At 28.9% G+C, this 16,155-nt stretch overlaps 1 protein-coding gene across 3 annotated transcripts in view; it reads right to left on the reverse strand.

Annotated features, from left to right (window-relative positions):
• LOC117176228 (discoidin domain-containing receptor 2-like) overlaps positions 1-16,155 on the reverse strand; it is a 161,111-nt gene that overhangs the window by 45,004 nt on the left and 99,952 nt on the right. The window contains exon 1 of one of the 3 annotated variants that reach the window (XM_033366370.1): positions 6,283-6,335. The exons of the other annotated variants lie outside the window; for them this stretch is intronic. The gene's annotated coding sequence lies outside the window, so the exon portion shown is untranslated. Of the gene's footprint in view, positions 1-6,282; positions 6,336-16,155 lie in introns of those variants that run through there. 3 annotated transcript variants of the gene reach the window in all.

The raw sequence follows: 16,155 nt of genomic DNA on the forward strand, positions 1-16,155 counted from the left end.
TTTTGGCTCGTTTCACAGCATATACGCGATGCAAAAGCATTCCCTTGTTCGTCCCCGTACCACTATAGCGAACTGCAACGCGTCGCTCGCAAGCCGCACTTTCAGTCTGAAATGTCTCGGAAACTTTCTCGGCCTCTCCGAGTCCCAACTCCTGTACCAGGGTTGCATTAAACATGGATAAACGATTTATAGGGCTTCGAACGATCCCAATAAAATAAGGGTCGAAGATTCGAAAAAGGTGGACTTGACTCCTCTGACAAGCATCTTTTTCATATTAAAGAACCCCCTTAAATCCGTTCCAGGTTCTTCAAACTTTATAAATACGAAGAAAAGTAAAATGTCAAATTTAATTTAAAGCTGTGGGAATTGCATCGAGATTTTATGGGATTAGAAGCGATTGTAAAACAGAAAAAATAAAGGATAAAATTTATCTTGATTCCGAGGTAAAAATTACCTGAGACAAAATTAAATCAAACATTAATTTTACCCGAATATGGGTTCAAATTTTTTTTTGTTTTCCCATGACGACAAACGTATTTTGAAGGGCGTACAGTTGTCTGAATAAAACTCTACCCCTGGAAACAATTTTCTGCAACAGATTTCATCCTTATTTCTTTGTGTAAAAGGATTGCATGGGATCGCAGAAAATAATTATTATTGTACCATTAGACTGAATCTCTTTCCGGGTTAGGGGCTGTACTTAACGTAATTATATTACTATACGTAATTTTTAGTTTTCAGAATTATAAAATTTAGAATATTTTATAAACGGAATAAAACAGTATTTCAGATACAAATGAAAAATTTTCAAATTTAATAATCTATTTCAAACACGAAATCTCTTTTCTAATGTTAAAGATGACCTTAAAAAAATACTTAAATTTTAAACAAAATAATTACATTTTTAACAAAATAGTTTAACTTTAAACCTACAAAGATAACTTCCCAGATTGAAAAGAATAATATCAAAAAAGCAGGTAAATTTTCAAAAATAGTGACGACATTTAAACAAAATCTTTAAGCTTTTAATCTGGAAAGATAAATTTTCAATGAAATAGTTCAAGTAAAAAATACAATAATGCTCACCGATTATACAAATGAATTTTTAACAAGATAATTAAATTTTTAACAAAATATTTGAATTTTCTTATTTATTTTAAGAAAATAGTTGAATTTTTAATACAAGTAAAAGACTTATTGTCTGCAAAACTGTTGCATCTTTTACTTATAGATATGAATTTTTTGAACCAAAAAGTTAATTTTCAGTCGAATAATTAAATAAATAAAAAAGAGTAATTTTTAACTAAAAATAAAAATGTTCTACAAAAAGAAAATCTTTTCTTAACAAAGTGATTCAACCAAATCTTAGAAAAAAAATAGTTGAATACTTTAGAAAAGAAGAATGATATATAAACAAAAAGTTTTATTTTCGTAAATAAAATAAAGATTCTACTACAGCAGATGAATTTTTAAATCAATATACTACATTTTCAAAATAATAATTTAATTTTATATTAAAAACGATTTCAGCTGACTTTTCACGATTAAAATATTAATTTTTAAGCAAGAAGTAAGTTTCTACGAAAAAAATTGCATTGTCAATCCAAAAAAAACAAATTTGTATCCAAAAATGATGAAATTTTGTTTCAAAACAAATAAATTTTTTAAGAAATTATGAATAATGGTTGCATTTTCGTTCAAAAAAGATTCCAGTTGTCTTTTCAAGAACAAAACATGAATGTTTTAGCAAAAAATAAGTTTCAACGGAAAAAATTTAATTTTCAATCCAAAATAATGAATTTTTTCTACTAAAAAGGATGAATTTTTATCAAATATGTGAATTCTCTAACACATAGTTTCATTTTCATCCAAGAAAGATTAAATTTGTACGAAAACATATTTCAGTTATCTTTTTCACACAAAAATATTAAATTTAAACCAAAATTATATTTTCTGTAAAATAGTTAGATTTAAAAAAAAACAGCAGAATTTTCAACCAAAAACTTGCATTTTGATTTAAAAAGTTGTAATTTTTCCTTAAACGGTTCAATTCTGAAAAATAATTGAAAAATAGGTAATTTTGTATCTAATGGAGATTCCAGTTCACTTTCCAATACCAAGATAATAATTTTAAACAACTAATGAATTTTCTGCTAAATAATTGAATTTTCAACAAAAAAGACGAATTTTAAACAAAACAGTTGAATTTTAACCAAAAAGTACTCTTCAGAAGAAATTTCTTGCGGATTTGAAAAAATAACGTAAATGAATAAAGGACCGATTTAAATTTTTTTTAAAGCTCATAAAATTTCAAAGAAATTTTTCAAGCCTGATTTTTAATTTAAGTTTTCGATTTTTTATAAATAAATAAATTAGACGAAAAAAATGATAATTTTTTCTATACATTTCAATGATTTAACGCTTTTTAAAGTTATATTGCAAGAAATTTGAATGGAAACAATATTATAATATAAAAATTCTCTTGAGACTATTCTTTTCAACATTATAAATAAATTTAATAAACAAATGCATTACAATGCATTAAATGCACTTGTCGAAAAATTTGTTTTTTTCATGCTAGTTCTTTTAATTGGAAACTTTATAACATTTTCAGAAAAATCCATTGCTATTTGATAATTCGATTATTTTGTGAATAAATGTTATAAACAATTGCATTATTCGGGGATCTGTTGACGAAAAATTCGATATTTTTTCGATGTAGTCCTTTTAATTTGAGAAAAAAAGTTATTTTTTTCATTCAGTACTTACAATTGGCCAACACAAAAGGGTCTAAATACAAGGAATGATTGAACAATACATTTATTATTTGTTATAAATAAATTACCTTATTAACTCTGGGAGAGAAACTTTCTTCAGACTAGAGAGTGTCCCGACTTTTTATATGTTTCTGAATTTATTTGTAGCAATTAAAACGAGTTTTTTCGTCCACGAATGCCCAAATAATGCATTTGTTTACTATGGTTGTAAAAAGAATCATAAAATTGATCAACAAATTATGAACTTTTCTGAAGTTATCATGAGGTCCCTAATTTTTAAAAATTGACACCGAAAAAAAGCACTTTTTTCTAACGAAAAATGGCTGAATAATGAAATTGTAAAAAAAAATTGAAAAACTAAATCTAAAATCAGGCTTCACAACTTTTTTTAAAAATTTTATCAGCTTAAAAAAATCCAAATCGGTAAACAGGTTAAGCCGGAATCGTATTTTGGAGCAAAAAATGTACTTTTTCTCCAATCCCCCCCCCCCCCCGGCGTTGATTAAGGGATGTGTAGAAGACTGGATAACTTCTAAATCAAATAAAAATTAACCTGTTGCTTATTTATCAGCACACTCCTTCTACAATATCTCTCTGACACGGGACGCTGATCAATCTCTCTAGCAATCACCTCAGGTGGAGAGCTTCACAGCAGGGATAATTATCCCTTTCTTTAAAACAACAAAATAAAATAAAAAGGAACTGAAATCACATTAGGAAGGGGAGAAAAATAAAGTTTAAAAGATTATGATTTAAAATTGCCGTGTCGATAGGAACCTCGTGCCCAAGGCGAGGTGCTCCTTCGTCCGAAATTTATTCGCTATCTTGATATAAATGGAAGTACACACCGAGAGCTGTTCGTTATTTGCTGATAATTAATCGCTCCCATTCGAGGCCGGCACGAAACTTGGGTTTCCTATCTGCTTTGTCATCGCCATACTTAATAATTCTTCCACACGATAGGCGGGCTAGGTCGTCGCTCATCCCGCATCGACGCTGTGCAAATAACCGATTAAGCCTTCCAGCGCGAATTCGAACAACCGAACCGCGACCACTCGTGCTATGGCTGATGGGATGGGACTTGGATAAAAAAGAAGACGTAGCGGGCTTAATGTCTCGGAAAGTCTCGAAATCATGTCTACCGAGGTAGTTTAATTACCTCAGGGAGCATAATCAAACCATTTTCCCCCTAACCCCTTCACAAATCTGTTTGACTTGGTCCTCAAAATTAGACTCATGAATATTGCTTCAAGTGTTTTTAAGGCCATGTGACAAGTGGTTCATGTGACCAGATTCCTACCTTACCCTCACTTTTTTTATTTCCCAACTTATTTTTACACGAAGCGCCACATCGAGTTGAAAATTTGAGATTATAAATAAGAAGCACTAAAAAAGGTGGGTCTGGCTCTAAATTTTAATAATTATGAAAAAAGAAAAAAAAAATATTAAAAACAAGAAACTTTTTTCATATTTATACAAATTTAGGACCAGACTCACCGTTCTCAGTGCTTATTGTTTAGTATCCCAAATTTTTAACTCGATGTGGCGTTTCGTCTGACAATAAGTTGGAAAATTAAAAAAGTGGTGGTAAGGCAGGGATCTAGTCACGTGACCCACTTATCACATGGCCTTAAAGAATACTTTTTTTTTAAAGAAGAGAATTCTCATTTTTCTCCATGTCAATTTCTCATTTTTGAAAAAACTTCGTTTCCCTGTTTCTAATTATTTTTGAAAATTCATTATTCCATGTATCATAATTATTAAGGGCATGTGATACTTACAGTTTTTCCCGGCTTTTTTCCACAAAAATGAAACATTTTAAAAACTGAATTCGGAGATGCTATAAAATATCAAAACGGACGTTCCCGGACTCTTTTTGAGGGATAATAATAAAAAAAATTATTGTGCTAAATATAAATTTTATACATATGGATTATTTTGAGGTTACGTCGTTTTTCATCTCTGCCTTTCCGATAATCTGGAAATTATTTATGAAATAAACTTTTTTGATTGCTTGCAAACAAGGTCAGTTCCGGGAGATTAGTTACTATGTTTATTTGTGAGTCCAAAGTTTTCGGCCAAAAATATTGTGTAGTTTGGAAGTAACGCTCGGGTGAATTGCAACACACATAACCTCGAAATATACACGCACGTTGTTAGCAATATCAAAAATCTTTTGACAAAAAAAACACAAAAAAAAGTGTGCGGGGACGTCCGTTAGCATGTTCGCTATCATTTCCCAAATTTTTAAAAAAAAATATTTATTATTCTAGAAAAAAATCCGGGGAACCTAAAACTGGTAAAATCGACAATTTTCTAAGTATCACATGCCCTTAAGGAAAAAGCGAAAAGAACGTTATAATTTGTTTAGGAGTCTGTATTATTATCAGAAAATAACAGAAATTCTTAACGACTTTTTTGACTAGATAGAGCCATGAATTACGAATTTTGAAATTTAATTTATAAAATACTAGTAGCTTACGGGAAAAGCACTTTACCGGCGATCGGAAATTCTGCGGTTGGATTCCCAGTAGAGCGAAGAGAGTAGATCTAGAACAGAAATTCCTAACGACTTTTGAGACTAGATAGAGCTATGAATTACGAATTTTTTAATTTAATTTTTAAAGTTGTAGTAGCTTAAGGGAAAATCACTCTATCGGAAATCGGAAAATTCTGCGGTTGGATTCCCAGTAGAGCGAAGCGAGTAAAATTTTTTCAGAAAACTTTTATTCTAAAGATTTTTAAAATTTATTTTCCATCTAGTCAGAAATGACGTTTAGTATGTTCTGTTATTCAAAAAGTTAACTCGGTCGATAGCGTTAAGTTCTATTTTCACGCATTGTAGAATGATATCTACATTGATTGATGGTAACTGTCTCGGATGGTACTACAGATTCCTTTAAATTATTTGTATCATAAATCTAACACATGGCTTGAGATAGCAAATACTTCTGAATAATATATTATTTTTATCTCTCTGGTAGCTTAAGGGAAAAGCACCCGAACGGCAATCGGAAGTTCTGTGGTTCGATTCTCAGCGGAGCAAAAGAGAAGATCTTTTTTCAGACAAAATTTTATTTAAATAATTTTTAAATTTTATTTTCCACCTCGTTTGAAATGATGTGAAGTATTTTCTGTTTTTGGACGAATTAACTTGATAAATAGCGTTTATTTCTATTTTCACGGATTGTGGAATGATATCTTCACTAGTTGATGGTAGCTATCTTAGATGGTTATACAAATTCCTTTAAATTATTTTTATCATTAATGTAACACATGGCTTGATCCAAGCCAAAATTAAATTGTAATTATTTTGCAAATTGCTTCGTTCCAAGTATTAAAATTCAGGAGTAAGTGAACCAAATGCAATAATTTATTTTTTAAGAAGAAAGGAGATGTTTTTTTCTGTTTGTTTGGAAGATTGTTAACTTGATTGTCAAACTTTAGTTAACAAAAAAAAGCTAATTTACAGGACTTAAAAATAATTCTACTATATTTTACATACCAACAGGATCATCAAATTCTATTTTGAAGTAGAAAATAATCCACTATATCAGTCACACGAACCTGAAACAAAATAAATGTACAATTTACTATTTAGTACAATAATATATTATTTTAAATATTTAGGACAGAAACCTAAACTTATTTTTGTAAGATATTATGTTAAATATAATATCAAGTCAAAATATAGTGCAATTTCAACGAAATAGTTAAAACTTTAAACAAAAAATATTAATTCTTTAAAAAAATGAATTTTTAATGCCAAAATTTAGTTTTGAAGAAAGAAAGCAAGTTTAATTTATAACCAAATTTTCAACAAAATACTTGAATTTTTAAGCAAAAAATTAAATTTTAAAGCGATTGGTAAAATTATTTAACAAACAAGAGTGAACCGTAATAAAAAACAGTTGCATTTTGAAACAAATAGATGAATTTTTAATAAAATAATTAAATTTTCAAAAAAAATAGGTTCATTTCCCACTAAAATTATGAATCTTTAATTTACAAACCGAAATTTTTTAAATATTTGAATTGTTAAAACAAAAAGAAGAATTTTCAACAAAATTATTAGGTCATTAACTGATAAAATCAATTTTTAATACAGTATTTCAACTTTCAACTAAGCAGGTAAATTTTAAATCGGGAAAATTAATTTTCTACCAAAAAATACCAATTTACAAACAAAATACAACAATCTTAATAAAATCGTTTAAAAAAATTTAATTATTAGTTTAATTTTTAACTAAAAATAATTAAATCTTGAATCAAATAGTAGAATTATTTGCCGAAAGAGATTAATTCTGAACGAAAAATATCATTTTCAACAAAATAGTTAAATCTTTAAGCGATGAAATGAATTAATAATAAATTAGTTCAGCTTTCAACCAAGCAGTTGATTTTTCAATAAAAAATCATTTTTACCCAAAAATGTATTAGTTACATTTTTCGCGAAATTATTCGTCAAGGAAATTAATTTTTCACTAAAAAAATTAATTAAAAAAAAAATTTAATCTTTTACCGAGTAGTAGAATTTCTAACAAAAAAGGAGGAATTCACAACTGAAAGTTTATTTTCAAGCAAATTATTGAATGTTGAACTAAAACGATCAATCTTCAATCAAAAATGAAAACATCAAATTTGCAGTTCAAATAAGTGATTTTCAACAATACAAGAAATTTTTTTTAATTTCTTAACTTCAAATTCAAGATGGATCAATAATTAATGACGTTCATTCTTTAAAAAAGTAATTTAACTTTCAACTAAATAATTACATTTTCAGTTAGGAAGATTAATTTTTCACGAAAAAAGACAACTTTACAACAAAATATCTCAGTTTTATAAAAATTAATTAAAACAAAACAAATTTAATTAATGATTTAATTTTCAAATAAAAATAGTTAAATATTCAACCAAATAGTAGAATTTTTTACCAAAAGTGATCAATTATGAATAAAATGTATAATTTTCAACAGAATAATTGAATTTTAAACTGAAAAGATCAATTTTCAAGTGAAAATGAAATAGCTAAATTTGCAGTTAACATAATTGATATTCAACAAAAGAACACATTTTTAGTAGTTAAATTTTAAGTCAGGAATATTAATTTTCTATCAAAAAATAACAATTTAAAACAAAATATAACAGTTAAGAAATGGTTTTAAAAAAATTTAATTGATAGTTTAATTTTCAACTAAAAATAGTTAAATCTCAAACCAAATGAAATCAATTTTTACTAGAAGAGAATAATTCTGAATCAAAAATATAATTTTTAACAAAAAAGTTAAATTTTCGATAAAATAGTTCAATCTTCAATCAATAAAATAAATTTTTAAAAATTAGTATAATTTTCGATCAAACAGTTGATTTTTCAATGAAAAACAAAGAATTTTCACACAAAACTGGATTAATTAAATTTTTCTTTAAGTCCAGTTTAATTTCAATTTCAATATTTTGGATTTAAATATTTTGAAAAATAAGAAAAACTTGTTTCTAAAGCCAACATTTTTTAAGGAAAATGGCCAATTTTAAGTTTATAACTAGCAGAAGACTTTTTGAGAATTAAAAATAAATTTTTATTTCATTTTTAAAAATTTTGATAAATTTCTTTAAATAATTAAAATATATGAAGCCTCTTTTTGTATGCACTACTTGTAAAATAAAATCACTAAATTTAATTTCTTCAGGAATGTGAGGTCTGGTAGTTGGAAACGGATACTTTATTCCACTTGTCTGCAGCGAAGAATTTAAATTTATTTTATTTATCTTGGAGAATTTGAGACCACTATAGAGTTTCAAATCTAAACTTTGAAAAGAAAATATTTTTTGAAGAAAATGGACTTTTGTCGTTTTCTTCGCGAGAATTTCTCGCACATGTCACGATCGTGAGCAAGTATAGGGAAATTCAAGAGACTCGCCAGTGCCTCTAATCCATCCTTAAGGGGCTTCAAACGTATGGAGAATGTACACCGCCTAAGCACCGGCCTGAGGGTTCTCCTCAAGAGTAAATATTTAGGAATTTTTTTCGAGAGCTCCAAGTGCCTAAGAAAACAGTTTACATGGAAACGTTGGTCCAACGAAATGCCAGAATTCTCCCGGACACCCATGGGAACTATGTTCACTTCTTGGAAGATCCGAACTCAAACATCCTGCAACCTTTCACTGGCAAAAATTCAGAGCGAAGTCTTTTCGGATAAAACGTGCCTTTTCTGCCACCCCAGCGATCAACGCAGTGCGTGTTATTATTGGAAAGAGGAACGGCGAAGAAATTTATTCAAATTCATCCTACAAAATATCTTCCAAAATGTTCAGTACGATTCTTAAAAGAAAATATCGAGAAATTTGAATTTCAGGTTGACCGTTTTAATCGAAGAAAAAAATTCCAGGTCAGTTTCCGGTTCACAAATATTTTTCCGGGTCAATACAATTTTTTAAATCGAACTCTATTCTAAACAGTAAAAGTGCAAATAATAAACAATAAAAAACCAATCAAAGCATTCAAAGTGGAACTCTTGAACTTGAGAACTAATCAAATTAAAGTTTAAAAGTTTTTAAATTCGAAAATTTTGTATTAAATTGAATTTTGTATTTTATTTTATTTATTCAATTGTATTTTTTATTTTAATTGTATTTTGTATTCAATTCAATAATTTAAATTTAATTGAATTTAAACTGAAAAACTCAGAATTTTTAACATTCATAAATTATAAAGTTCAAAGACTTCGATCAAGTTCAAAAAATATAAATCCATGTTAACATTTTCAATGCTCGAAATTAAAGAATCGATCAATGAACTTTAAAAATGTTCAAAATTATATTATTAAGTTATTTTAAACTAGAAATATTAAAAATTTTAGTTTTTTGCAACTTAAAAGTTTTTAAATTAGAAGTTTAATTATTTTCCTTTTTAATAGTTTTAGCGTACTTGAAAAGTTAAAAAAAATTGTTCAAAATATTGAGAAATCCAGTAGTTGTTTAAATTCTATCTTAATTTGAAACGATTTTTGAAATTTGTTCAGAACTTCTAAATAACTTTTAAAATTAATTGAATTTTTGCTACAAATTAAAAAAAATTCTTGGAAATTGAAATAAATTTCCTTCAAATTTGGATTTATATATAACAATTGAACACTTTTTGTTTGTATAAAAAATTAGAGTAAGTTTAAAAAATATTCAGAGTTTTCGAATTGAAACAGTTACAATCTGGAAATTCTTAAACTTGGAATGGATTTAGAATCGTTTTATTAAATCAATTATTTTTTAATTTTCAATATTTAGAGTACAGGTCCATTTTAAAAATGATTTGTTTATTTACATTTACTCTTGATAAAATAAGAACGGTTTTTATCAAAATATTTTAATGTAAAATCCTTTTATTTGATAATTGCGAAGTCTTCAAAATTAAAATTATTTTAAATACTTTTGAAATTGAACTTGAACAGATTTTTCTGCTGAAAATTTGTAAAATTCCCGATCAAGAAATGAATTTCCTGTCATTTCCTAGTTTTCCCGGTTTTTTGGTCCAGCGACCATCCTGAAATTTCTAAGTATGACGCTTTAATGAAATATTATTTAATTTCTAATTCTCTCAAATAAAATGATACAATTTTTTCTGGGTTTAAATTTCCATACCTTAAATTAAAGAATCTATCAGTGAACTTTAAAAATGTTCAAAATTATATTATTAAATTATTTTAGACTAGAAATATAAATAATTAAAATTTTTTCAAGTTTAAAATGTTTAAATTAGAAGTTAAATTATTCTCATTTTTAATAGTTTAAGCGTCCTTGGAAAATTAAATTTTTTTCCAAATATTGAGAAATTCAGAAATTGTTGAATTTTTTTTTAATTTAAAATTATTTTTGAAACTTTTTCAGAACTTCTAAATAACTTTTAAATTTAATTACATTTTTCCTACGACTTTTAGAAAATCCTGCGAATTAAAAAAAATTCCTTAAAATTTGGATTTATAAATAACAATTGGACGCTCATTATGTGTACCGACAAAATTCGGCTATTTATACCAAATTTTCGTTACAAATACCCGCAAGCTATTATAACAGAAAATGTAGATTTTTAAAGATTTTAAACAAACATATTTAGATGCTTTTTAATAATTGTGAAAGGTTTTGAAAGAATAACAACATTTTCCTAATACTTCTACCAAAATTAAAAATAATTTTTCATTTTGACAAATTATTTAAACATAATATTTAAAAAGATTTTAAGAGATTTCCAAAATTGTCAAAAAAGTCTCTGGAAGATTTGAAATTTTTTTTTTTTAATTTTCAGGATTTTCTCAAAATTGTAGGGAAAATTCCATGTATTTAAAAATACGTTTAAAACTTGATATCATTTAAAATTTTAACATTAGAATTTTAAAAGCGTTTCGAAATTCAAATAATTTGGTTAAAACTCGATCTAATACATTAAAAAAATTTTGTAACAAAGTAATTTTTTTGACTAAAAATTTAACAATTCAATTTTCGGTTAAAAATCTTTCTTGATCAAGAAACTGATCTTATCTAATTGAAAATTTATGTTTTTTCTCAGAAATTCATCTCTTTGGTTAAAAATTAAATTTATATTGAAGGAATTGTATTTTTATGTAAAAAATTACCATTATTTAACTGCAAATTTCATTATTGTCGTTAAAGATCCATCCTATAATTTGAAAATTCATCTCTATGTTTGATAATTGATAATTTTTGGTTAAGACTTGATATTTTAAGTTAAAAATTCATTTATTTTCTTAGAAATTCAACGTATTCTAAAACATTTTCTGTTCTTCCTAGGAAGTTGTAATTCATTCGTAAATAAGCGCCGAGACTAAAAGAAACAATTACAGAAAGAAAAAAAAATTGTGGATCCAAAAGAAAAGTTAATTTTGATTAAAAATTTATAATCAAAAAATGCAAAATGCAATTGGTTTGCTCTCCCGGGAAATCAGATTTAAAGTCTGAAATTCATACGGAATAAAAAAAAAAACTAAACGTCAAGCTACAATTACAGATGAGTGTAAAAAAATGTCGCATTAAAAGAAAAAAGAAGATTCATCCGCCCTCTATCTGGAAATAATTGCGTGCATACGTTCCAAATATTTTTACGGCCACTTAGGGCCCTTTTTATAAATCATAAGAGCATATTTCACTTGTCGAGGCGGGCGGGCGGGCGAGCGTAGCAGAAACATTTCTTATAGAACCCTTCACTAAACTACTAAAGTCTCCGTGTCCCGTGAAATGCCCATATCGCGTTCTTTAGCTTAAAGTATGCGAGTGTATACTATACTGTACAGTATATACTACATTCGTAAGGGAAAAATACGACCACGAGTCCGACAGTGACGCCCTTTTAATGAGGCCATGGAGCGAAGCTCACGAAAGCTCATTACACCTTCCCACCCTATAAAATGAAGTCCTGGGCGTGGAGAACAAGACTGCGACGGGTTACGAGATCTTCGCACGTTCATTACGGGTCCAAATATATGCATGCGAATAACGAGCACGTTCGAAATGTGCTTAGGTTACTCGCACTTTCACACGAGCTTTACGTACTGAAGATTGAGAGCAAGCGTCAAGGCTTGTGATAAAACGCAACAAACAAAAATTTTATTTCGCTTTTTTAGGCCTCCAACTTAAAATTTTTTTCAAATTTTCATCCCACTTGAAATATTCCATCTTCCACTTTCCCAGTGGGCAAAAAAAATTATGTTCTAGAGACGTTTTCGGGACATCCCTGAGACGTCTTTTGAAATATGTCTTTTGGACATCCTAGGGGTGCACTTAAGACGTCTAATGTTAGCACAACATATTTCCCGAGAATTTCCTATCCCAGTGGGGAAAAAAAATTAAGGATGTCCTAGAGACATCTTTGGGGCATCCCTAAAACGTCTTTTGGAAAATGTATCTTGGACATCCTAGGAATCCTGTAAAGACGTCCCAGTGGACACAACCCAGTAGGCAGAAAAATTAAGGATGTTCTAGAGACGACTTTGGGACATTCCTAAAAATCTTTTATAACATGTCTTTTAGTAATCCTAAGGATGCTCTTAAAACGTCTACTGTAGGTACGAAAGATGTCCCGAGAACACCCATGTCTTGAAGACGTCATTAGGTCATCTGTAGGACATTGGACGTTCAAAAAAGTTTGACTGGCCTGACATAAGACGTCCTAGCAACGTCTCAAGGATGTTCTTGGGATTTTCATAGTTTTGTGCCCACTGGGAAAACTTTGAAAATCCCAATAACGTCCTTGAGACGTTGTATGGCGTCCTATGTCAGGCCAGTCAACGTTTCTCAAACGTCTAACGTCCTAAAGATGATCTAAAGACTTCTCAGGGATATCCCAAAGACGTCACTAGGACATCTTAAATTTCTTTTCCCACTGGGGTCTCATGTCAGTACGATAGTTGTTCAGAGAACGTTCTATGGCTTTAAGACGTCTTTATAACATCTTCAGTACATTAGCTAACGGGAAAAAGTTTGTCCTAAAGTTGTCCTATGAACGTCTTTTCATGGACGCTAAGGATGTCTCTCGGGTTTTCAGGTGCCTACTGGGAAGACGTCTTAAAAACGTTGTTTTGGCTGACATTGGACGTCCTATGAACGTCCCAAGCACGTTCTGGAGATGTTCATATTTTTATTCCGATTGGGATGTCTTTAACACGTCTTTCGGACACCTTTGGGACATTAGACGTCTCAGGAACATCCCAATGACGTTCTGGGGATGTTTATTGTTTTATACCCACTGGGATGTCTTTAATGCGTCTTGAGGACATCTTTAGGATTTAAAAAGTCTTAGTGACGTTCATTGGACTGACATTGGGCGTCCTAGGAACGTCACAAGGACGTTCTTGGAACGTTTATGGTTTTATGCCTGCTGGGTGGAATAACTTCCATTTTGAAAAATTTTCAATCCTACTTTGCACCTTTTTTAATTCTTTTAACTTTTTGAATTTCTTGCAATTCTCTGAACTCCTTGAAAGTCTTAAATTTTTAAAATTTTTTTAATTTCCTACAATCTGCAATCTTTGACAACCTTTATTTCTTTGAATTCCCTAAAATCTATAAAACCTCTGTTTTTTTTAAATATCTAAATTCCTGATTTATTTAAATATACTGAATTCCTTGAATTCCTTAAGTTCACTTAATGTTATAGAATTCCTGAATGTCTCAGAATTTCCTGAAATCTTATTTATTATAATTATCCCTGAATTCTTTACATTTCCTTATTTTGTGGAAGTCCTAAAAGTCTCAGCACTTTCTGAAATCCATTAATGCTCTAAAGACCCGATTCTCTGAATTTCATAAAATCCTAGAATTCTTTGAATATTATGAATTTTTTTAATTCCCTGAATTCCTGAAAATCTCGGTACACCTTGAATTCTCGAAAATGCATTAAATCTCCTATATCTTTGTTTCCACTAAATTTCCTGAAATCCTTGAATTCCTTGAATATCCTAATTTCTTGAAATAACTATTTTGTTCTGAATTCTCTAAAAACCTTGATTTTTTTAAATATTCTGAATATCCTGAAATTTTTCGAGCTATTTTACATACTTAAATAATTTGAATTCCAATCAAAATTTCCTGAATTCCTTGACATCCATTATTTCTTTGAATTATCCTAATTTGGAATTCCTTGAATGCTTTAATTTCATTAAACTCTCTGAATTTCTTGAATTCCTTGAACCTCTCAAATTTTAAGATTTCTAAAGTGCTGTATAATCCCTGAAATATGTTAATTATCTGAATTTCCAGAATTCTTTAAAATCCTTTAAATTTTCTGAATTCCTTGAATTCACTTAGTGTTTTGGGATTCCTGAAATTCTGAGAATTTCAGGAATTCTTTTAAGTAAATGAATCACCTGAATTCCTTGAATTTTCTATCCATGAATGCTCAGGAATTTCTGAAATTCTCTGAATTCACTACAATCCTAGAAACTCTTAGATATTGTGAATTTCTTGAATTTTTTGAATTCCTGAGAATTCTCCTGAATCCTTGATTACTCTTAAATCCCTTAAAATCTTCAATATTCCGAATTTCCTAAATTCTTTGAATTTCAAAAAGTGTTCTATAATCTAATCAAAATTGTCTGAATTCCTTGAAATCCTTTAATTCTATAAACATTCTGAAAACTTTAAATTCTTTAGATTTTCTACATTCGGAATTCCATGAATATTCTAAATTCCTTATTTTCCTGAGTTCCCTAAAGCCTAAAATATCTTTACTCCTTGACTTTATGAAATGCTCTTGAATCTTTAAATGCTTTGAATTCTCTAAATTTACTAAATTCCCTGAATTCCTTGAATTCTGTGAATTCGTAGAATTCCTTTAATTCTGTAAATTTCTAGAATTCCTTGCGGTCTGTGGATTTGTAGAATTCTCTTAAATCTTCCAACTGTCTAAAACTTTGAAATCCTTGATTTCTTTGAATATCCTGAATTCACTGGAGTCCTTAAATTCTATAAAATCTTGAAATTCTTTAAATTTTCAATTCAAAATTATTATATTAGTCATCATAGGCTACCCAGAATTGATCATATTTAATATATTCATAGAATTTCAAAAGGAGCAATAAGATATCAGAGGATTCAACGGATTTCAAGGGATTAAAAAAGATTAAATTTTTTTCACAAAAATTCTTGAAAGATCTTAATAAATTTCAAGGAGTCTGAAAAAACTTAAACGCATTCCTAAGCTGCTACGATATTTTAATCACAATTCCCTTTATTTATATAATTGTTGAATCTTTGTGATTTTTTAGGGTTCAAATATGAGAAGCTTTCAGTAAAGTGCTTTTAAAAATGCAAGAATTTCCATTTTCTCCTTCTGACACACATGTCCTTTGTGCTTTACACATCGTGTGTGTTCACTATGATGCCGAAAACGTGTCCTGTGGTAAATACCAATTCAGTGCCAGACCAAATCCCGCGGATTATCGTGCAAGCACGTACGCTGATGGTAAATCGACCGTCTGTGATAACCGTGTATTGAAATATTCTCCAAAAAGGAGTCCGGGGTTAAAATATCAGTCAGAATAATAATCTCTGCCTTCATGGTTTCCAAATTGGTTTTTTTACGACGTATAGGGTTAAAGAATAAAGAAGGTACATTCAACTCATTTTTACATCTATCAAATTTATTTCAAAAAGGCTGACAGAAAAAAAAATATCTTGCACTGCATATCCATAAAACTGGGTCGCAGGCACATTTATTGAATCATAAGATCGAATGATTTCCGTTTTTCCGATAGATTGTGCATTTCATCGTATCCTGAGTTGTTTCCAATAAAGTCAAAAAGATATACTTCAAACTGTTTTATTTCGCTTTGGTAGTAATGGGTTCCTATCTGGTTGGTGGTATGAAATATCTTAT

The sequence above is a fragment of the Belonocnema kinseyi genome, chromosome 7 (assembly GCF_010883055.1).
Source record: "Belonocnema kinseyi isolate 2016_QV_RU_SX_M_011 chromosome 7, B_treatae_v1, whole genome shotgun sequence".
In the NCBI taxonomy this organism is placed as follows: domain Eukaryota; kingdom Metazoa; phylum Arthropoda; class Insecta; order Hymenoptera; family Cynipidae; genus Belonocnema; species Belonocnema kinseyi.